Consider the following 22989-nt stretch of genomic DNA (forward strand, 5'->3'; position numbering starts at 1 on the left):
GCGCTATATCTTTCGTGGCTGTAGACAGCACAAGTACTATACTTTTAATTCTGCCGATGCAGAGCAAAAGAAAAAGAAACAATAAATTCAAAGCCGTAGATGAAGCTTGAGTGTATTATCATGAATGTTATTCTAATCAACAGAGCTATAAAAGGGTGCAAGCACTCACCATTGGGCGAAATTGCGAAACCCTTCATTATGTCGTCAACTGTATTTCAATACAAACCAAGACAGAAGCTTCCTTATTTGTTTATCATTTATTTTTTTACGTTCTGCTCACAGCGCCTGGCGGCGTCGTAGCGGGGGCGGGGGGAGGGGTGTACATAAGAAATCTGCTCAGATATAGTACGTATACAGCGGTCATTGCGCATTAAAAAAGCACAATATGCAATACAAAAGAAGGAACAGGTGGTATACATAAAGAGCACGTAAAATATGAATACGCAGTGTAGTAACTGCCGTGGTTGCTCAGTGGCTATCGTGTTAAGCTGCAGAGACGAGGTCGCGGGATCGAATCCCGGCCACGGCGGCCGCATTTCGATGGGGGCGAAATGCGAAAACACCCATGTACTTAGATTAAGGTGCACGTTAAAGAACCCCAGGCGGTCAAAATTTCCGGAGTCCTCCACTATGGCGTGCCTCATAATCAGAAAGTGGTTTTGGCACGTAAAGCCCAATAATTTAATTTTTTTTTAAATGAAGCGTGAGCATAAATGTTGGATTGACATATAAACCGCAGAGACATTTAAAATGTATTTTAAATATGAGTAAATATTAACATGGCGTCGTCAACTGGAAGGAGGTTCGACCGAACAAAATGATCAGATAAAAATTAAGGGGAGGGGCACTCAAACAGGCAGTCAAAAAGCCGCAATAAAGGATTTCATTTGCACACCAACAACTTTCTCCAGTAAACGTTTCCAATAATAAATTGTTTTGACGAAGGAGGCATACTTTTTCAATATTTGTCCTACATCTATATTCCCCTACATGATGTATGTGGTCTATACATTTTGTATAAAAAATGGCTCTCGAATGCGTCTGTTTCCCGGTATGCCAGTGTACGAATAAAACATAACGTGGAAAATATTTAGGCGTAAACATTATTTTCTGAAGGGAGTCCCATTCTAATGATTGCTTTATTGAAGTTATATTGAGAATTCTGTCGTAATTATGCACAGCATAGCACGGTGCTCGATATCGTAATATTTTTGAGGAAATCTACATCTGTACCAGCTGTGATATCCGAAACTGCGCATCCGTACTCCAATAGCAATCTTACGCAACTTTTTAGACAACACATCGCGACCATTTTGTGGAAATCGTTTAATGTTCCTTCTTCAAAGAAGCCTAGAGCTTCGCTCGCCTTTCGTTCTGTCCTCTATTTTTTTCGCTTCCTTTCTGGATTTCCGACATATAGCTGTTCCGTTCGATTAACGAGCTCGCTTCGTAGTTCTAAGCCAGTGCAGCACCAGTTCAAAAGCGCAGCCATAATCAAACACTAGGGCCTTCCGGAAACGAGTGCGAAAATGTTGGCGTAATGCAGGCTTCTGCTACTGCGTTCGCATCTCGCGTATCCGTATGCGCGCACTGGCGGTAGCAGTCCGCTATGGTGAGACCAAGAGCGATCTTCTTACACACACTGCTTACGTGCCTTCTTACACAAACTGCTGATCATATGTTCAGGTGTCAGCCGCACGCTTGAGTTACGGTGCGATCAGCAATGAAATGATCAAGCGCCAACAGTGACGGCACACTATAGGAAGGAACAAAGACAGGACAAGGCGCCTTGTCCTGTCCTTGTTCCTTCCTAGTGTGCCATCACTGTTGGCGCTTCATCTTTTGAAAGCTGTGCACCAACTAGCCCCACAAAGTGATTTGTTGCGATCAGCAAGTCTTGCTATTCCCTATGAACCAGTCTCTCTCTTTCTCGCTAGCATCTCGTGCCTTTTGTCACTGGCGTAGGCCGGCGTGTGCAGTGGTCACTCCTGTCACAACTGCGGCTGCCATGGCATCGGAAAAATAATAAGCAATGTCTCTTTGTCAGCACTCAGACAGCGAAAATTGGCAATTTAATGGTGTAGTTGAAATACTGGCCCGTGCAGTCGGTAGGCAAAATAAATCGCATGCCTCAATAACGAGAAGAGCCCTTCTAAGGACAAATTCGAGGGCCACGTTCACATACTGGTTTGTCTCATAGACATGGGTGCCATCGTTGTCGATTAACGGCCCAGTTCCGCCATTAAGCAGCAGGGTCACATTCTTTGTAGGGGCGTGTGGTATAACATGGCTTAGGAGTAATTATGTGCTGCTTCGTCGCTGCACCTCATCCGCACTGACAATGCAGGTGATGCAGCAAGTTTGGCAACAGTGCCGGACTCTTACCTGCCATTTTCGAAATCAAAGGGGCAATGCAAATGGCACTACACTTGTACCACTGAAATAAACATGGGAGGTGCAGCACAGCCTGAACTAATTCACAAAGTGCAGGCGAATTGGGCCAAACTAGCTTCGCCTCAATTTCGCTCTCCATCTGCAGAGATAGTCGATTGTGTGTCTGCTTTGTACGGGCGTGCTGCTTACCGAGATTCCGGTATTTCCTTTGTCCACGCTAACCGCGTTAAGGTTGCCTTGTACATCTGCTGAAAAGCTGGAGACTGCTCAACGCGCAGTCTCGTTGCAAGGCACATAAATATTTCAGTTCCACATTGTCGTCATGCTGTTGTTATTCTTGAAGCATTGAGATACTATTTTGCCAAAATGTCTTCCTTCAAGAAGAAAATACATGGCGCACAAGTCAAGCTAGGCATGGCAGTGGTAATACATCGTAGGTTACACTGAGGCACAGTGTGAGAACAGTGTCTTTCCTTTTTCATGAACAAAAAGTACGAGAGAATGACTCACTCTGCAAACCTTCTCTGGAACTCGCTGTCGTCATGAACGCTGCGGAGATATCACGCATATCGTGGATGAGTGTTGGCAGCAATTTTTAATGACACATATGTCGCATTACACAAGGAGGCGCTGTGTGAATGTAGTGGTCGCAGGTTATTGTTCATAGCGCACATTTCGCGTGGTCGTTGTATAGAGAATATGCAAGCCTCAAAATGCAGGATACCGCTGGGCAGGTTATCTCACAAGCACCAAAAGTAAGCCCCGGTGACTTACAAGTGTGAGAAAGGAAAGCACAAATGATGTGTTTTGCACAATTTATTTACTGCAAAATCGTGGTTTTCTCATTATTTTCCATTGCTCATGCACTATAATGGTACCGAGCCTGATCTTGGTGGAGCAGTGTTAAATGAGTATGTGCGAATTACGGAATTACGCTATCATAAACAATAATTCTAGGACGATTACCTCATGCGTCGCAGGCTCGGAAAACACGTGCGGGCATTCCTGCAACTTCTGGAATTGACTATATTTAGAGGCAGTTCGTAAACATGATTTGCAGGCCAACCTGTGCGCACAGCTGTTGCGCTCTGAAGCTTCGTTCTTTTTATCATCTGTAAAAAGCCGCAAAAACTGATGAATTCGAGAGTCTTGCTACTTTACGGTCAGATGATAGTCTAATGACGCTGGCTTTAGATTTAGTTTCAGTGTCGAGGCAGTGATATAAGCAGCTCTTGAATACGTATCTCATGTCAGCGTTTTGAACAGATTGCAGCGCACGGCAAAGATTAATTAATTGAAGGACCACACTGCACACGTAAACTGTAATTTGGCACGAAAAATAGTTATATACTCTTGGCGCTTAGTGGGAACAGTGGCTAAGCGTGAGTCGCGTCATAAATAATAAAACACATTGTTAGCTTCATCGGTGATGTTCTCTATATGATACGAGTAATTAATTCGACTAAATACTGCGGTAAGCTGCTTTAGTACTCTTTGAATGGATGATAATGGAATTTTAATTGATACGTGAACATACAGGGACGGAGCAAATGCTTTGCGCGCACTCTTTTTAATAAATGTTTGTCTGGCCCATTTTTTTTTTCAGCTATCGTTATTTTTTGAAGGTTCATATTGCGTGCACGGTGAATCATCTTCCAGTGCGTGTCAGAGGCGGCGTTCATTAATCACCGGCCGCCCGGCGCATGAAACACTACGTGCATTGCACGAGTTGTAATCGTGCATTGTTGCAGTACTGCCGCCGACAGTGATGATGAAAAATTCTCCCAGTCTGTGCGTTAAAACAGTGGCAGTGTCAGGCACTTTGACGGGAGAACGGAGAGAGGCTGAACCACTTCCTCTTCCACTTCCTTTTTTTTTATCGAGCTTGAGCTTATTCTGGGAAAAGAGAAAGCGTTTCACTTTTCTTCCGCTAAACATCTGTTCATTCAGCAAGGATGGAAACGGTAGCCTTTGTCATTGTAATAAACCTACGCGAAAACATGAAAGGCAAAATAAAGGATCAGCTTCCAGAATACCGCAGTGCTGCTTCAGACACTCAACGCTGGATTATTCACACCTTCCTGTTGTAATTCCTTTCTGGTAACTGCAAAAGTAAAATTTCACGCAAGGGTCTTCCAAACATACCTTTAAAACATATTTTTCGACGAATTAGGAAAGGCCGGGAACGTTTCGTCATGTTACTTCTCAGACATTGCGTGACAGTGTAAAATTGGGTAATGCAATTTTTATTGGCTGCGCAACTTCGATGTTTGGATGTCGAAACGCTAATGTCGCATTCAGTACTATCCTGAGAAAGGAGAAACAATATCGGACTCGATTTGCTGCACGGTTGCGTTTACACGGCGTTCTACGATCAATAAATAATGCGACCGCAGAAAACCTATCAGCGAGACTATGGGTGTCGCGAACAGCCTCGCCTAGAATGGTTTTCGCCTTTCAGTCCAGGCGTTGGCGCGACTCCATTGAGGATGATATTTCGCATTGATACATGCTATTCAACTTGGGCTGAAAAGTAATACAATCTCTTGTGCTCTTCGTTTTATATTCTTGCTTGGTTCAGTGAGGCTGGTTGCGCAGTTCTGAGAGAATGCTGTCATTCCTATGCTGAGACAACGCCTCGTTTACTCAACGCTATGACAACGATAAGGTCGCTGTCACAATTATTCAAAATTCTCGGCTCCCTGTTGGCTGCATGGGCAATCACATAATCACACAAAAAGATTGTTCTTTGAACAGGAAAGAAATTTGAAATAATGAATCTGAAGCAGTGAAGGGGCACATCAACTAGACAAAGTGATATGGTATAAGAAATGTGTTTAATATAAAACGAACTTAGGGAATCCTGACGAAGCCTTAAGGTTGTTTTAAGGTGCTACTATTCAAGTTTGAGCAACCTGCTTTGTCAGCTTGATAATATTCTCAGCAATAATCACAATTCCTTTTTTTGATTAACAGCATGAAAACAAGCATATTAAATGACTTCAAATAGAAATACCGGGGTTCATTACAATAGTGTAGCGTATGCCTAGACATTTAAAATTGTTGCAGGTTGAGAGATAACCTAATAACTTTACGCTCGCCTTAGGAAAAACGAAAATAGTTGCAAGATGACGCTGTCAAAATATAAAAATAGCGTCTTCTATTAAATTCTATGGAGGCTCCTTAATGCTTTTTTTTGGACACCACGCGACCTCCGCACGTATTCTTCCAGAAATATCATTGTACGCGGAGAGGCAGCAAAAAATAAATAAAAGTAGGACATGTCCACGAAAGACTCCTCAAGATTTCTGCCACATGCGTCTACTGTGCGGGTAAATAAATCTGTTTTTACTTAAGAATACTACATTGCTCACACTTTTGCACTGTGATCGGCCTTTACTTGTTGCCAGTGCACAGGGTGATTTGGAACGAGCTGACCATCAAACGAGTCCGTTGTGTTGTGGCTTGCTTTTTCATAATCTTTTCGGAAAGGCGACATTTTGAGCAAGAGCACTATACATCTATTGTGAAGCCGCAACAGATAACGAACAAAGGGGTAATAAGTGAGTTTGCCAAAAGAACTATGGAGGAGAATATCGTTGATTTCATCATCACGTGGCCACTTATATTGTACTGTGGCTAGCGCCGGAAGAACATACGGGAAAATAGTAATAAATGCAAACCCTGTCATTTTTACGCTGCACATAATCTAGTAGTTGTGCTGCGTGTTCTCCTGCGTGCGCATAGTGCTCGATCTCTTCCTCTTTCTCTCTTTCGATTCTCCCTTTCCCTTACCACCAGTGCAAGGTAGCAAACCAGACGCTGGGCAGGTTGATCTTCCCTGCCTCTCCTTTATTTGGTTTTCCTCTCTCTTTCTCTTCCTTGTTGCCACCCCTATGTGAGATAGAAAACTGGACGCTCGTCTGATAGAGCTCCCTGCCTTTGCTCTCGTAGCTTTCACTGGCTTTTTTTCGTAGACGCCAAGTTAAGTAGAATAGAAACTTCTACAAGCTAGCCCTACAGTATGGGCTTTTATGTAATGATATTTCCTGATGAAAACTCGCACTCCAAATGGCACTAATACCGAGAACTGTTCCCTTTGTTTGTATGCGCGCTCGGTACTTAGCAAAATGCACCAAATGTTTATAGAGATGTATATCCGTGTTGCCCAAAGAGGCACTCTAGTGAGAGTACTTCATAAAACACGAGGGCTTATTTTAGCTTGGAGAAATAAATGCATTGTGAAGTCGTACCAAGTCAGCGGGAGTCATTAGTTTTATGTTGTCCAGGAACTACTACTGAACCTCAAGAGTACCTCAAAATTATGTAATTATTATTGAAATGTGGATGTATAGGACAAGCGAATGTTGCTGGAGCAAGCCGGGTGCTCTCACATTCAGGAATATTTCGATACATTTTTTGATTTAGCAGCCAACGTGCGGGTAGCTGCACGCGATTCATCTACAATGTGCGCCTGTGCTCGTAGCTTGTTCCTGTTATGGTATTTGGAATTTTACTCCTCCACCAGGATGGATCACTGGGTAGCCTGCAGTCGACCACGAGATATCGTGGTTTGACAAGCGCCTGTGGCCGTTGAGTTCTGCTGAGCGGCAAAACTTGCGTGCGGAATTATATGCGAACTTCAATAAACCGCAGGTGCAAAAAGGTTATAAAGAGTCCATGACTACGGCATCTGTAGTATCCTCCCCTTAGTTGCTATATTGCTCCCTCTGTTGTTATACGACGTTAAAAGCAAACAAATAAATGAATTAGTCAGTGAACCATTCAACAAATATGAATCATTCAACTAATCATTCAACAAATCAACAACAAATCTGTCGCATAAACTAGGCTGACATGTAAAAGTTTTAAAAGACAAATGGTAAGGAACCTTTAATTACGTTGTAATATTGAAGTAAACGGAAATCAAATAGGCAATGGAATCGTGCTACCTTCGATTCTGGAGGATTCTCATAATCTGTACGAGCTCCTCTTCCTGCTTGTTTTGACACAGTAATAAAAAATCGTAATATAACGATCGCAAAGTTCTAAATAGGCTGCAGTCCTCAATACCAACGAATACTTAAAATATAGCTAGCTCAGCTGTGCAAGACGTTCGCGATGCATCTGCAGTTGCTTATTATGCTACCTCGTGTAGGTGCTAAGAATCACATATGTACCGCTCGTCAAAATTCTCATTAATGCATGAGGCATCTATGGCCTAAAGGAAAGCGAGGTAATTTGAGTGAATTGCGCAGAAACCATCGACGGTGATTATCGATGTGAGCTCAGAGCTACAGTCTCCTTCGCTCCTCTCTCAACTCGTTTGCGCGGGAAATCGCAGTCCCGCACTCCCCTTCTCACAATTGATGGCACGAGCACCCGCGCCATTTTCTCGGCGTGTTTAGTATCACCTTCCACATCTCACCGACCGGCGCCAGCTACGAAAACAGGCGAAAGATCCAGAGCTAGCTATTTCGTCTAATGTTCACAGCGCAAAAAAATAATAAAATAAAAACAGAACACCTTGGTTTGATGTATAAAATAATTTTGCTGTGTCGAATGCGCATTTAGTCGCAAGAACAAATGTTTTGGAGCGTTTGCGTTACCCTGTCTGACCATACCAAACGATGTTTTTGCGTGCAAGTGGCCAGCGCTTCAAAACGGTGGTGTCTGTCCGAGGCCGCGAAGCAAGCGAGCGAGATAGGCGTGGGGAGGGGACGAGAATCGAGCGCTGGAGAAATTACGAAGTAGCGCGCTCAGCGCGTGCCAAAGTGTCGCCTCCTAGAAGAATGTGCAGGTAACTTTGAGCGAAGTGGGGATGGAGAAACGAGCCGGAGGGTCGCGGAGAATCAAGGTAGGCGGATGCACGCGAGATTGATCTCCTCTCGCAGTTGCTACAGGTTTTCTTTGCAGTGCATACGTACTGGATAGAATGCATGTACTAGAATACGGTTGAGTTGAACGAACGCCTGTGGCGGTGCGTGCTTTGCGGTGAAGCGCGTTACGACGAAAAATACTGTGGCGGCGCTGCGATCGAAGTGGATTGGGCCGCATCAAGGTCGCGCCATTGGAAACTGCTGGCGATACTTGCCCAAAGGGTCATTCGTGCTACTTCGCCTGCTGCTGTATGCGTGCAGACTCCTCAGAGGATGTTTATAATTACATGTGACGTGTATTTACGCCTTAGGCCATATATGGCTTTCTTTCTCTTCTTGATTTCGTTTTTTTAATCACACTCGTTGATTGCGCAAGGACTGCGGCCGCAGCGTCGGCTTTCATTCTACTATGTTATTGTACGGTTCCCTTTGGGGAACAAATATTTTGCTTGATCTTCAAGGAGCAGGTATGTCTCATGTGCATTTGTGCGCATATAGTTTTTCATTGATAGGTCTTGCGAAATGCAGACGGAAAAACATATGTAGACATACTGCTTGCGCATCGAACACTTAGAGTGTATCGGCCCTATAAGGCGCCCTGTACTCAGATTTACGGGAAGTATGCCTACAGAAAAAGAAAAAAAAACTGCAGTGCAACATTCCATTCATGTTTCTGTCTTGCTCGCGTAACACAATGTGCAGTAATTGGTACGGGATATATTATTGCGGTCGGACTTCGGGCGCCGAAAACAGTTTTAGGTAGCCATTATATACGCTAATATTTGCCCCGTAAGCCGTTTGAAATTTTTTGTCCTGTCCATGCTTAACAACCCCCCCCTCCCCCCCAAAAAAAACAGCACGGTTGCCTAATTAGTGGCTACGTAGCGAATATATGGCGTCGCGCTGCTAAACTCGAGCTCACGGTTTCAAACCTGGTCGCTGAATTCTGTCTGAACGAAATGTAAAAAACACTCGTGTACTTCTGTTTAGGTGCACATTAAGGTGCCCCAGGTGGTACAGAGTGCCTCATAATCATATCGCCAGACGTAAAACGCGAGAATTTTGTTTAATTTAAAGAACAAAGAAGGTAGCGGCATCCTTCGGCTTTTTGCCAGGGGTGTAAATGAAAAATTATTCTCGAGTCCGATTCCTGAGAAAAACATATTACAATTATCTTATATTTTATACCCAAACGTAATGATGTTCTCAACTCTAGGTCCGCCCAACACAGCAGTTTCTGTATTATATATGGTAATAATGAAACAAAAAAAAAAGGAACGGCATGCCTCACATATGCGTAGTGATACTTGCAGGTCAGCTGTGTTCGTTGAAGAAGACAAGTGTAGTACCGCATTGGGCACCCAGTTTTATTGGGTTGCAGACATGGTGACACTGTAAAAAAATCTTTTCCTTGCCTGAACCAAGTTAGGAGATTCACAGGCTGCCTCAAAATGGGGCGTTTATACTGAATGACGGCTAGGAACCTGCTCAGAAGAACGGATTATCAGCCGTGCGTTAATTCTCTCAGGAACTGGTGTGCCTCTCCGCAACAACCACGACCCTCCAGCAGCACAATCATCCGGGGAAGACTCCTCGCTTGCATCGGCCCCTCATCTTCGAGAATTCAAAAGTGCCATTATGCGTTACATTTGAACGGAAACGGCTATTCGAACATTTTTAATAGTGCACTCTAAAGTCGAATACGTTCTGAATAGCAAATAACTTAAACTATATGTTTCTACTTCATTTCACCTGCGGGCACGTTGAAGCATATCGCCAGACAAGCGACGGAGATTACATTGGTAAAGACTTCCCGGTCTCCCCGATTCACTCTGAGTATATATATATAGGCAATATGTTGTCCCTTGAGCTTCGGCCACGCGCGGTCCCGTGGGCTTTATCTTGAAAGCAATCTGCTTTGAGGGCACAATCTAGGCGGGCCGACGGCTCGTTGCTTTGGGTGCGCTGCGTTCCCACCGCTCAGTTTGAGCTGAAGCGATAGACAGCGCGATAAAGCACGACGGTATACATGTCTGCAGGTGCGCGCTAACACCATGTTAAGTAAGTTAGATAGTAAGCGACTGCTTACAACGGGGTGTTCTACTCCGGCGGCTGCTGCGTATGGCGCGGCCGCGCGAGCCCTGTCTTCAATACGATTTGCGATGCGGACAGTGTGGGCGCCTAGGCGCACCGAGAGCCGATAGCGTCGCGTGCGCTATAGCACCCATACGCTTGCGCGTCACTCGCTTTCACGAAGTGAAACGTCACTGTGACTTATTTTTTGGCTATTACGCACAGACTCAAAAAAAAGACGCACAGAAAAAGGAAAGGAAACCGCCACCACGGAAGAATTTTCTGGGATAAAATTGACATATTTTGTTTATTTTCTCTCCAGTGCTTTTTAACATTGCAGTGGTTCTCCAGCATAGTTCGATCTTGGTACACATTTGCCGAGCACTGGATTAGGGTTGTCCATTCTTTCCAACGCTTGCCGCCCCGAAATAAATTCGCATATATATTCTGCTGAAAGAAATGGGAAAAAATTAATTATGGGGTTTTACGTGCCAAAACCGCTTTCTGATTATGAGGCACGCCGTAGTGGTTGACTCCGGAGATTACGACCACCTGCGGTTCTTTAACGTACGCCAAAATCTAAGTACACGGGCGTTTTCGCATTTCGCCCCCATCGAAATGAGGCCGCCGTGGCCGGGATTCGATCCCGCGACCTCGTGCTCAGCAGCCAAACACCATAGCCACTGAGCAACTATGGCGGGTGCTGAGGAAAGGCATTGCATTACATTCGTCGAAATATATATTTAGGGAAGAAAAGCAATTGATAACTTAGCAGACGTGGAAGGTATGACCGCCGGTGCTAATTAAGACAGCATACAGGTAAACATCTTTATAACCAACGTGAAATGGAAGCCATGTTTGCTTCGCTATGTCAGGCCCTTACTTTGTTATATCCGTTATTGCATGTACTGCGCTATGCATCTCTACGGGAATCTCAAGGGCGATTTCACCGACTTCGTCATATCCGTTATTTCGCTACATACCATTTCGTTATACCGTAGTTTGACTGCAAAGTAGTGCTCTTAAATACCATACAGAAAGCTCACTTCCCATCTTTCCGTGCAGGGCGAGCGAAATGAGAGAGGGATGGGATTTTATACGCTGATAACAAAAAGAAAGGATATATGATGCAGGATGCAGGAAAAAGATGAAGCTAATGCAACGAGGTGTATTGTCGTTCACAACGTTGTGGAACGCTAGGTTAAGGCACTGCAAGGGCTTTCCGCACCACGGGGCTCACTCGCGATCAAGGCACGCACCTTCATCTTCCTCGTCAGTCGGCACATACACAGGGGCGCGTCTGCTTCATTACAATGCCCCGCGATCGAAGCGTAGCCATCCTGGCGACTCAGGGCGCGGAGAAGATGAGTGGATCGTAATAGGGTTTCAGGCGGTTGACATGTACTCTCTCTCGGCCACGACGGCGCAGGTCTGGTGATACTGTGAGCGGCTCGACAATGTGGTTGACCGGTGAAGTGGCCTCGACGATACTGTACGGCCCGTGATAACGCGCCAGGAGTTTAGAAGAAAGCCCAGGAACGTGGGCTGGTATCCAAAGCCATACAAGCGAACCAGGAGCAAAGTTGTGCGGTGGTTGATGAGCACGGTCATGTCTTGTTTTTGACGTGCTTGTGTCTCACTAGTCAGGGCACGTGCCAGCTGACGGCAATCTTCAGCATATTTGGTGACTTCGGACACCGGAGTATACGCTGTAGCGTCAGGTTGGCAGGGCAGTATGGTGTCCAATGGGCATGAAGGCTCACGGCCATACACAAGGAAAAAGGGGGATAAGCCGGTGGTCGCTTGCGTCGCGGTATTGTACGCGAACGTAACAAAATGGAGTACGGTGTCCCAGTTGGAGTGATCGGATGAAATGTACATCCGCAACATGTCGCCAAGAGTGCGATTGAACCACTCGGTCAAACCGTTGGTTTGGGGATGGTACGCGGTCGATTTGAGGTGAATTATCCTGCACTCAGCAAGGAGGGCTTGGACGCCCTCCGACAGGAAGACACGGCCTCTATCACTCCGTAGTTCTCGGGCAGCGCCTTGGCGAAGAACCAAATTGCAAAGGATGAAGAAACTAACGCCATGGGCGGTCGCTACTGGCAGAGCTGCAGTCTCAGCGTAGCGAGTAAGGTGGTCTACACCGACGATAATCCACCGATTTCCACACCAGCTACATGGAAGCAGGCCGTAGCGGTCGTTGCCGACGCGGTCGAACGGACGAGATGGGCACAGTAGCTGCTGTAACGGTCCTGTTAAACGCTGGGTAGGTGTCTTGCTTTGTTGGCATGTAGTGCAAGAATGAATGTACTTTTGCACAAAGTTGTACATGCCTCGCCAATAATAGCGTTGACGCAACCGTGTGTAAGTTTTGAGGACGCCGGCATGAGCGCTTAGGGGATCAGCGTGAAAAGACGCGCAGATGTCAGAGCGCATATGACAAGGTATAACAAGGAGCCATTTACGAACGTCGGGCATGTAGTTGCGGCGATATAGAATGTTGTCCCGCACGGAAAAGTGGGTTGCTTGGCAACGCAGTGCTCGTGCCGAAGGGGTGTCAGTCGAAGCGACAAGGCAGACAAGTAATATTACAAGTGTTGGGTCCTTGCGCATGCTCTGTGAGCATGCCAGTGATGGCTAACGGTGACAGTGTGGACGAGGGAGGTGACAAAGACGCCATATCAGGCGTCAGTAGGGAGCGAGAGAGCGCATCAGCGTCGGAGTGCTTGCGACCGGAGCGGCACATGACGCGGATGTGGTACTCTTGCAAGTGAAGCGCCCAAAGTCCCAAGCGTCCCGACAGGTCTTTCAAGGAAGAAAGCCAACAAAGGGCATGTTTGTCAGTAACTACGGCAAAAGAACGGCCGTAAAGGTATGGGCGAAACTTGCTTAGTGCCCAGATGATCGCTAGGCACTCCTTTTCTGTGACGGAGTAATTTAATTCCGCTTTCTTTAGAGTACGGCTCGCATAAGCGAAGACGTAGTCATCATAGCCAGCTTTCCGTTGCGCTAAGACCGCGCCAAGGCCAACTCCGCTGGCGTCAGTATGAACTTCCGTGGGAGCATCAGGATCGTAGTGCCGAAGAATCGGTGGTGAGGTCAACAAGTGACGCAACTGCTGAAATGCTGCATCACATTCAGGTGGTCACGCTGCTATGCCGTTACTGGCGGAAAGTAAACTTGTCAAGGGCGCCATGATGGATGCGAAATTAGGTACGAAGCGACGAAAATAGGAACATAAGCCAATAAAACTTATCAGGGTTTTGATAGACGTGGGCTTTGGGAAGTCTGCAACGGCACGGAGCTTGTTTGGGTCGGGGAGGACGCCGTCTTTTGAGATAACGTGACCCAAGATGGTTAGCTTGCTCGCAGCAAAACGGCACTTCTTGAGGTTAAGCAGTAGGGCGGCAGATGCGAGACAGGTCAGAATCTCATGCAGGCGAGTGAGGTGGGTCGGAAAATCGGTTGAGAAGACGACGATGTCGTCGAGGTAACATAAACAGGTCTTTCATTTGTGGCCGCGAAGGATAGTGTCGATCGTACGCTCAAAAGTAGCGGGCGCGTTACACAGCCCGAAGGGCATGACGTTAAACTCGTAGAGGCCATCGGGTGTAAATAATGCGGTTTTCGGACGGTCAGGTTCGGCCATAGGAACTTGCCAGTACCCAGAGCGCAGATCCAAGGAACTGAAATATTCTGCGCCGTGTAAACAGTCGAGAGCGCCATCGATCCGAGGCAGTGGATAAACGTTTTTTCTTGTTATCTTGTTTAGGTGTCTGTAGTCGACACAAAAGCGAATGGAGCCATCTTTCTTTCTTACCAATACTACAGGTGAAGACCAAGGACTTTGAGAGAGGCGGATGACTCTACGTTTGAGCATATCGTCCACTTGCTCTGTGATGATTCGGCGCTCTTCAGCGGAGACACGATACGGGCGCTGTCCCAAGTAGGAGTGGGAACCGGTGTCGATGGTGTGAGAAACATCGGTAGCACGGCCCAATGACGTCTGATGGCAGTCGAAAGAAGAGAGAAACTTGTGAAGGAGAGTGAGAAACTGGCGGCGATGAGATGGGGAAAAATCAGGGTCGATGGCGTTGTCAAAACCCACTGAAAGTGATAAGTCTGAGACCGAAGCGGTGGCGTAAACTTGACGGAGGGAGTCAGTAGGAACATCGAGATCGTCAACGTAGTCGACCGCCTGGAAGTATCCTACGGTCTCTCAACGCAGTAGGCTCATCGGGTACTGGTAGTAGTTGGTGACCCGAATCACAGTTGACCCAGATGTTATAGCAAGCACGGCAAACGGAAGAAGTATGCCTTTGCGCTGAGCAAACAAATCGGACGGCGTGAACACCACAGTGGTGTCACATGCGGCATCAGACGACAGGACAACAGCCATCGACGACTCAGGAGGTATGGTTATGTCGTCATTAACAATGAGCTTGTCGGCAAAGTGATGAGAGATGGTGAGCAGTGATTCACATAGTGGTAAAACCGACACTTCTGCACGCGAACAGTCAATGACAGCATGATGACGTGACAGGAAATCCCAGCCAAAGATAAGGTCGTGAGAGCACGATGGTAGCACGAAACACTCGATTATGTATAGAACGTCGTTGATGACGACACGGACCGTGCATACAGCGCTGAAGGGTGAATTCGCTGCGCGCTGGAAGTGGCGAGCACCAGGCCAGAGGGAGCTGTAGTCACTTTTCTTAATTTGCGACAAAGGTTCTCGTGAATGACGGAAACGGCTGCTCCGGTATCGGCTAGTGCCACTGCGGGTACTCCCTCTACAAAAACGGTAATAGCATTTTGCGGCGAGGAACGAGGTCTTGAAAACGTCGATGTATTTGCAGTTCTTGCCTCGGGAACTGCACCCATCAGTTTCCCTCTTCAGTGGGAGCTCGACGACGCAGGGGTGAAATCGAACATCGACGAGGAGAAGGGGACCGCCGAGTTTCTGACCGGCGATCAGTATCAAGACGTCGCGGTGAAAATGGAGGCGTGGCAGCGTATTGTGGCACATAGCTGGGCGTGTCAAAGGTGGTACGCGTAGTTGGGGCGCGTCGGCGACAAAAGAGCGCCACATGGCCAGCAATGCTGCAAGCGAATCAGATAGGCCGGTTGTATGCGCTACTTCTCGGTGGGACGAAAAAACTGTGGTGACGGTCGGGCAACTGGAAATGAAGCCGGATGCACGGGCGATGAAAAGGGAGCTGTCGGCGCAGATGGCCGTGCAACCACGGTTGCATAACTGAGCGGGAGCCACGTAGGATGAGTGGCAAAGTCGCTTTGGGACAGCGGCACGCTCATAGGATTGGGCGGGGGGGGGGGGGGGTCGTAGGAGCTGCAGGAAGCGCTTCGGATATCTGAGTCCGGATGGGGTGCTGCAGCATTGGCGGCAAAGCTGCCGTAGGTGCGTCGCTGTGAGGCAGCAGCGACAGCTACTTGCCCAATTCTTCACAAATAAAATCTTTGATATGCTGTGAGAGGGTCGAGCTGGTCATGTCGGGAAAAAGCGCGATGCTCTAGACGGAATCGGCGTTCTGAATGTTCTGGCGGGCAATGGAACGTTGGCGGCGCAGCTCGTCAAAGCACTGGCAGAGGTTAATGAGGATGCGCTAGTTGGGCTTTTGGCCAGCAACATCTGGAAGGCGCCGTCCTCGATACCCTTGAGTATATATATGTTTGATCTTTTCATCCTCGGACATGCTGGGATTTACCCGCTTGCACGAATCGAGAACATCCTCGATGTAGCTGGGGAATGTCTCTGCAGGCTGCTGTGCGCGCTGGCGTAGGCGCTGTTCAGCGCGTAGCTTACTCACAGCTGGGCAATCAAACACTTCGGCAAAAAGAGTTTTAAACGAGGACCAGCTTGTAAATTCGGATTCGTGGTTGAAGAACCACAGTTTGGCTACGTCGGCTAGGTAGAAGGGCACGTGGGTCAGCTTAGACTGGTCATCCCATTTGTTATGGGCACTTACACGTTCGTATGATGACAGCCAGTCATCCACGTCGTGTTCGGCGGCCCCACTGAAAATGGGTGGGTCGCGTTGACGAGGGACGCCGGCGCAGATGACAGTGGCAGCCAGTGGTGCAGCCAACGAGGTGGCGGGATCAGGCATAGTGCAAGGCGATCTTGTTGGCAGGGTTCGAGTGCGGAGCTCCAGACAAGATGAAGGATCTCAGCAACCTCCATCAAATGCGACGAGGTGTATTGTCGTTCACAACGTTGTGGAACGCTAGGTAAAGGCACTGCAAGGGCTGTCCGTAGCATGGGGCCCACTCGCGATCAAGGCACGGTCCTTCGTCTTCCTTGTTATACACAAGGGCGCGTCTGCTTCATTACACTAATTATATTTACCATGCGCAGCACGCTGTATAGGCGCTGTATGGACGTTATGTACATGTTATGCGTGGTCTTCTGATACGGAGTATGCATAGCGCCTGGTAAGAATATCGGTGCTAAAAGCTGACTGCTTGGTAAAGAAAATATTTATCGCAACAGGTAGTGTAAAATCGCTGTTCTGAACCGCACAAGAACTTCATTGCATGACTTCTCCGCTTGAATCAGGAAATACGGTGGTCTTTTCTCTACATGAAAAATTATGGTGACATACATAGACTTCTCCGTAGTCAACAACAACCCCATGCTTGACGACAAAACTGCGAAGCCCTTACTTATTTTCATCGGGACTATGCGCTGAACTTCAATATTCAGACAAAAATAATTATGTAACGCAGTTAGTGTTCTTCAAGCTGCTGCGAATTTGTAAGTAACAGATAGGCCGCTGGAATTCTTGAAGTACTTGAAAACAGTTCACTGCTTGCGCTTGTGTTTCAAAAAATGAGAAGCTTTCGCTTTTTTTTTCGAACGCCTTATTCTGTACAATATTGCTCCTAGTACTAGTGAACCATTACCCTTTGTACAAGGACACGCTGTGTTGTACGGATCCGTGCACTTCGGCGTGGTTCCCTCAGTTGTATCCATTGTAGCCTCAGTTACACCGGAAGAACTCGTCTTCAGGGTAGTGCTCGAGCAGGTAGTTCCGTTTTGGCCCAGTGGGTGGCACACAGTTCCTTCATCTAGCGTAAGTCGCACGCAGCACATCCCAGATGGACAGTCTTCGTTGCAGTCACATGACTGTCCAACTTGTTCCTGGACGAATACATTCAATATAATAGGAAATAAAAATGTACGGTATGATTTGCCGTATGTCGGATGCTTTACCTATGAATTTGGTTTGGTTTGCGCGAACGGCTTTATTTCAAGTACTGTCCGTTCAAGTCTCTATACCTTCTCTATCCTCCCCTTCTCCCTTCTAGCCTAAGTATCCAACCAGGCTCTTGAGTGGTTAACATCCCTGCCTTCCTTGTATATTCCCCGCTATCTTGATTTCTGGGTGTAGTTTTTACTGTTATTACGTTATCGCGCTTTCTCAAGACCTACTGGTTGCATCGGCAATTCGCGAACACCATCTTTTATTTAATAGCAAGGCTGGCTATGTGTAAACAGACTGCATGCGAAACGCGAACTGTAGTCTACACGCTGAACTCTACGCTCACTACCGTCTACCTGCAATTCGTAATAACGCAAGTCGACCACAAAAGTTTGTTGGACTTGGATTCCAGGACAAACGTGAATGTTTGCTTTGAGAAGGCATGGCGCTTCTAATTTAACGTCATCGCTCGTTCTAGGCTGCAATAGCTACTACAGAGTTAAACTTTCAATGCAAAGGTAGACGATCTGGCGGCACGAAATGGAGGAAATCGGTTGTTCCGAGAATTTCGTGTAAAGTAAGCTTTTGCGTCTAACGCACGGGCAAATAACGGGGGAATTTAATTCGAACAACACAGTTGTTTTGATATCGAAACAGTAGTTTCACCAAAGAGAGTGTTAATCTCTTCCTTCGACTTGCCCTTTCGGCTTATGTTCTTGCCTCGCATGGTCACTAATTATTCACGACATTGAGCACGGCACTGGTTCTGGAGACGACTTCTCGAAATATAGAAAAAAAACGACGTCATTCTATTTCATGGTTTCTCAACAGTGATTAGGATTATCTGTTTATTACGAAATGCAGTTGTCTGCTATTAAATGTTTCGGGGCTTCTATTGCTCAATCGGGCCAGACAACTGCGGCGTTACCGGGGCCCGACGAATCTGCCTCAAATTCCGCCTGTCCTCTGAAAACGCAGCATATTTCTTTGTTTTCTTCACTTACCTGGCAATGAGCATTGGACTGGCTTTTCCAAAACGAGAAGCAATGCGACATAAATCACGCAGACAGTCAAGGCTGTTTCTCCTGGGATGTCTTACAAGCTGTGAGCCTTACAAACCGTAAGTCAAAACAAGTACCATACGACCAGGCCTGATTTCCAGGTATACTCCAGAAATCCCTCCAAGCACTTCCTCTCCACTCTTGTATCCTCGTGTTTTCTCTCCCATATGTATGGGCTAGATTTCACACTTCTCCTGCCTTTATCCACAACTGACCAGTAAACGGAGTGATGGCATTCAAGACATCTATTTCGCGTTTCAAACATGACCGTCCTTAGAGCTATATTCTTCGCCCATTTGGTTTCAATTGTACTAGGGCTATACACTCAAATTCATATGCACTCAGTGCAGGAAATGTTTTCTTGCCATACGCTGCACAGAATTCCTCGAAACTTATTCCCTAATTTACTGCTAAGACAACGCAAATCTATACGTTTCAGCGAAGTGAAGGTCAAGCGCCAGTTTTCAGGGTATCGAAAATTCAGTAAATCGTTGTGTAGTCTAATATTCAGCAAAATGCCGTCTTTTTACACATAACGCATCATTATACCATACCAATGTCGTTCATTGGCCATGGCAGTAATGAATAGAATGTAAACAAAAAAAGGAATTTTGTGCAATACACTAGTGCTGAGTTTTCAGTGTGAGTGTTTCCTGTGCCAGACTCCATGAAAACACTTCAATGCTTTGAAATATAAGGCATAAAGTAGACGCGATCAAAGTAGTAATCGTCGCACGTTCCCTAGCCAGGTGTACTACTAACCATGAAATTGTGTCCTCATCCTCTACGATAATATAGGAAAACCACAACTCGAGGAACAATTGAAATGAGTTAGGCGTTTCCCATATTTTGCAATGGGTCAGGCAAAGCGACAAAATCAAGTGTCGGGGGTGCAATGTACTCTGTTTCATCGATGATTAGAAGATAAGGAATGTCGATGGTGTGTATATGCAGAGGTTTCACACTGCATATACACACACCATCACGATATGCCACTTTGACAATTTTGTCGAGCATAATCCCTTAGGAAAAAGAGTGTCGGTCTATTTCACGTACTTACTTCTTTTTTGCGCACGCAATTGCAGAATTATTTTCCGTCGCAAAAATGTCAAAAATTGCAAGCACTGCTGCCAGACATGTCCAAGTATAAGCAGTACAATATATATACTTTAGAAAGCATATAATTCCTTCGTTTCTGCATGAAATACTTCTCTCTGTTGCAACAACTGATGCTTTTAATAGGAAGCTTTAGCTAGGGGCCTCTTATCTAAATACATAGGAAAGGCGAAATCGTTTTACTCGGCAACCACTGCACCAAATTTGATGAGGTTTGCGGCATGTAAAACAATATGTTAAAATCTAGTGACTGTTTGTAGCGAATTTGCGATTTCGGCGGTCAATCGTTTTATAAAAATTGTTGAAAATTGCAAATTTATAGAAAAAAAAAGATTATGAAGGTTACAACTCTGTAGCTCGGCCACAAAAAGCGATATCACAATTCTATAAATTACATCTACTAGCACATCTAAGGCGGACAAATTTAGTACATGTTTGCCAAATACACCAATAATGTGCGAGCAGCACTTTTGCAAAGCGTTCGTAAACATTGGCACACATTTATGTAAGAGATATATTGATAAATAAAATTTGTCTGCTTTTGATGCTCTGACGAATGCAGTTTACAGAACTGCGATATCTCTTCTTAGCGCAGAGATACAAATTTCTAAACTCATGCTTTCACTTTTTTAAAGCTTACCAATTTTTGGAAGTCCATTTTAAAAAGTCACACCCTAAATGAAAATTACGCTTAATACAGTCACTAGAATTCAACATTCTCTCTCAAATGCATCAAATTTCATTAAAGTTGGCCCTGTGGTTATCTCACAAAACGTTTCTGCGTGTTAGATGTGTTTGAATAGGCGCCATCGGAGTTTGGCCCGAGCTAAAGCTGGCTCTTAATGAGGGGCCAATATTTTTCTATGATTACTTCTATACCCTAATTTACAATTGTTTTGGCTTGATAAACCAATAAGCGCCTTGGTGAGTGCAAGTTGCAATGAAATTTTGTACCGCTTCTCGACATCGACAGTAAAGCAGCAAGACACAATAACGCTTGTTGGGGAGCTAGTTGGTACATCACTTCGAAAGCAAACAGAGCTAAGGACGAGACTAAACAGAAAGCTCAAAGCAAGAAAACGACGGCACGAGAAGAGAGTACAACCAAAAGTACTAACAAGCGGGCTTTTAATTTCACTCGCATGTAAGGGAAGACAAAAAAAAAGAAAAAACCAAAAGGCTAGAAAACAAGCAGTTTTGATGAGAACACATAAAATGGTTCAATGAGCGAAAAAGCCGGCGTCTGTTGCAGCAAAGCGGCACATCGAATTCCCATTGGCTGCGAAGCCAATTCACGTGCGCTTAGTGGAGCAAAGGAAGGGAACACGTACTGCCGCACTGGCGCGCCAACGGTTGCGTTAGGAGAGGGGGCATCGCCGTGACGCCAAGTCACCCTCTTTCTCGGAAGCCTGTTATTACGTAAGCCTACGACGCGCGGTATAGCCGGCGCGGATGCAACGGACGCCTGGGCTTCATTCAAAGCGGCGGACATTTTGGCCCGTTTAGCGCTGCCGTAACGCTTCCTGCCAAGCGCGTCCAGGCATGTTTCAATGCCACGTGTCTTCGTGTGTGTGTGTGAGTCTGTGTGCATGTTGGTGCCTACGCTTGTCAAAGCACGGCAGCCGTGGAGAGGAGCTCCCCAACTGTGAAGCGAGGAGATCTGACCGGCGCCGGCCCGGCGGATGCGTCACTTCTTGTCTCAACCTGTCTCTCAGCGTATCCGTGCCCGCCGTCACGGGCGCCTCTCGCAGGCCGTTCCTTCTTGCCCTCGATTCCGAGAGTATAAAAGCAGCTGCCCCGGACGCCGAGAGAGGCTCCGATTTCTTCCGTCGAGTAGCGTGCTCTCCCGTCTCTCCATTTCGGTCGACCTGACCGGCCGCTCTTTTGCGATGCTAGAATAAACAAGTTGTTCTGTTAGCAGTCAACTCATGCTTTGCCAGGACCTTCGGATGCTTCCAGTTGTGCCCCAGGGCGCCAGGCCAACGCTATCCTTGGGGCTTGCGACCCAGATGCAACAACTGTTTGCCAGCGGTGAGATCGCGACAACGGAGGCCAGCAGCGAAGATATGCGGTCGACTGTATGCTGAGCAGCACAACGACCTTCCGGGAGCAGTGTAACGAGCCCTGTGTGATGACTGGTTGCCTGCAGCGGAACGACTGCGCTGAATTCTTGGCTGCGAGGTTTGGTGAGTGCGGGACTTTCTTCTTCTGAGTTTTGCCGGGCTTTTGTTAGTGTCAGAAACAGAGCTGGTAATTGTGGTTGTCGTTGCTGCCGGGTTAGTTTGCGGCAAGACAATAGTAGGCAGTAGAGAAAGCAGCATTCAGAGCAGCCATGGATTGGAAGTAGTTGCGCAAACCGAAATTGCTGGAGCTTGCAAAAGAGTTGGGTCAGGATGTCTCAGACAACCTCAGAAAACCAGAACTGCTGAGGGCTATTCTTGCGTTAGAAGCTGAGGATGACGAGCTGTCGGAATGCCTTGAGACCATTGAGGAGAGGGAGACGGCAAAAAGACAGGAGCGCGAACGTAAAGAACAGAAAGAGAAAGATGAGCGCGAATGTAAAGAACAAAATGAGAGACAGGAGCGCGAACCTAAAGAACAGAAAGAGAAAGAAAAAGAGGAGCGCGACCGTCAACACGCTTTGGCAATGAAGCGTCTCGAGGTAGAGATGGAACGCGCTTGTAATGGAAGTCAGGCACACGGTGCAGGAGAACGAGTATCGTTCAAAATGACTGACCTGATGAGGCCGTTTAAGCTTGGAGAGGACATTGGTTTGTTCCTGGTTAACTTTGAGCGAACGTGCGAGAAGCAGGGGTTGTCTCGGGAATCGTGGCCACAGCGCTTGCTCACTTTGTTACCCGGCGAGACGGCCGACGTAGTCGCTCGCTTGAAGAGAGAGGAGGGAGAGGATTTCGACCAAGTGAAATCGAGTCTGCTAAAAAAGTACAGGCTGTCAGCGGAGGCACTCCGTAGGAAGTTTCGGGAAAATGAGAAAGGCAGAAGTGAGTCATATACAGAGTTTGCCTACAGACTTATGTCAAACATGCAGGAGTGGCTCATAGAAGAGAAAGCGTTTGGTAACCACGAGAAAGTTCTGCAGTGTTTCGGGCTGGAACAGTTTTATAGTCGCTTACCTGAGAACGTGCGGTACTGGGTCTTGGATAGGCCAGACGTTAGTACGGTGGCTAAAGCCGCTGAGCTAGTCGAGGAGTTTGTGACGCGTCGGGCTCGCGGAGC

The 22989-nt window shown here is 46.7% G+C and overlaps 1 long non-coding RNA gene across 1 annotated transcript in view; it reads right to left on the reverse strand.

Moving 5' to 3' along the window:
* Positions 1-10639: 10639 nt before the first annotated feature.
* LOC142558101 (uncharacterized) overlaps positions 10640-22989 on the reverse strand; it is a 30705-nt gene continuing 18355 nt past the window's right edge. Inside the window, exons 2-3 of the long non-coding RNA XR_012822952.1 lie at positions 17277-17514; positions 10640-10793 (exon numbers count right to left, since the gene is read on the reverse strand). This is a non-coding gene — a long non-coding RNA (uncharacterized LOC142558101). The remainder of the gene's footprint in view (positions 10794-17276; positions 17515-22989) is intronic.

This window comes from Dermacentor variabilis, chromosome 9, assembly GCF_050947875.1.
Source record: "Dermacentor variabilis isolate Ectoservices chromosome 9, ASM5094787v1, whole genome shotgun sequence".
Lineage (NCBI taxonomy): Eukaryota > Metazoa > Arthropoda > Arachnida > Ixodida > Ixodidae > Dermacentor > Dermacentor variabilis.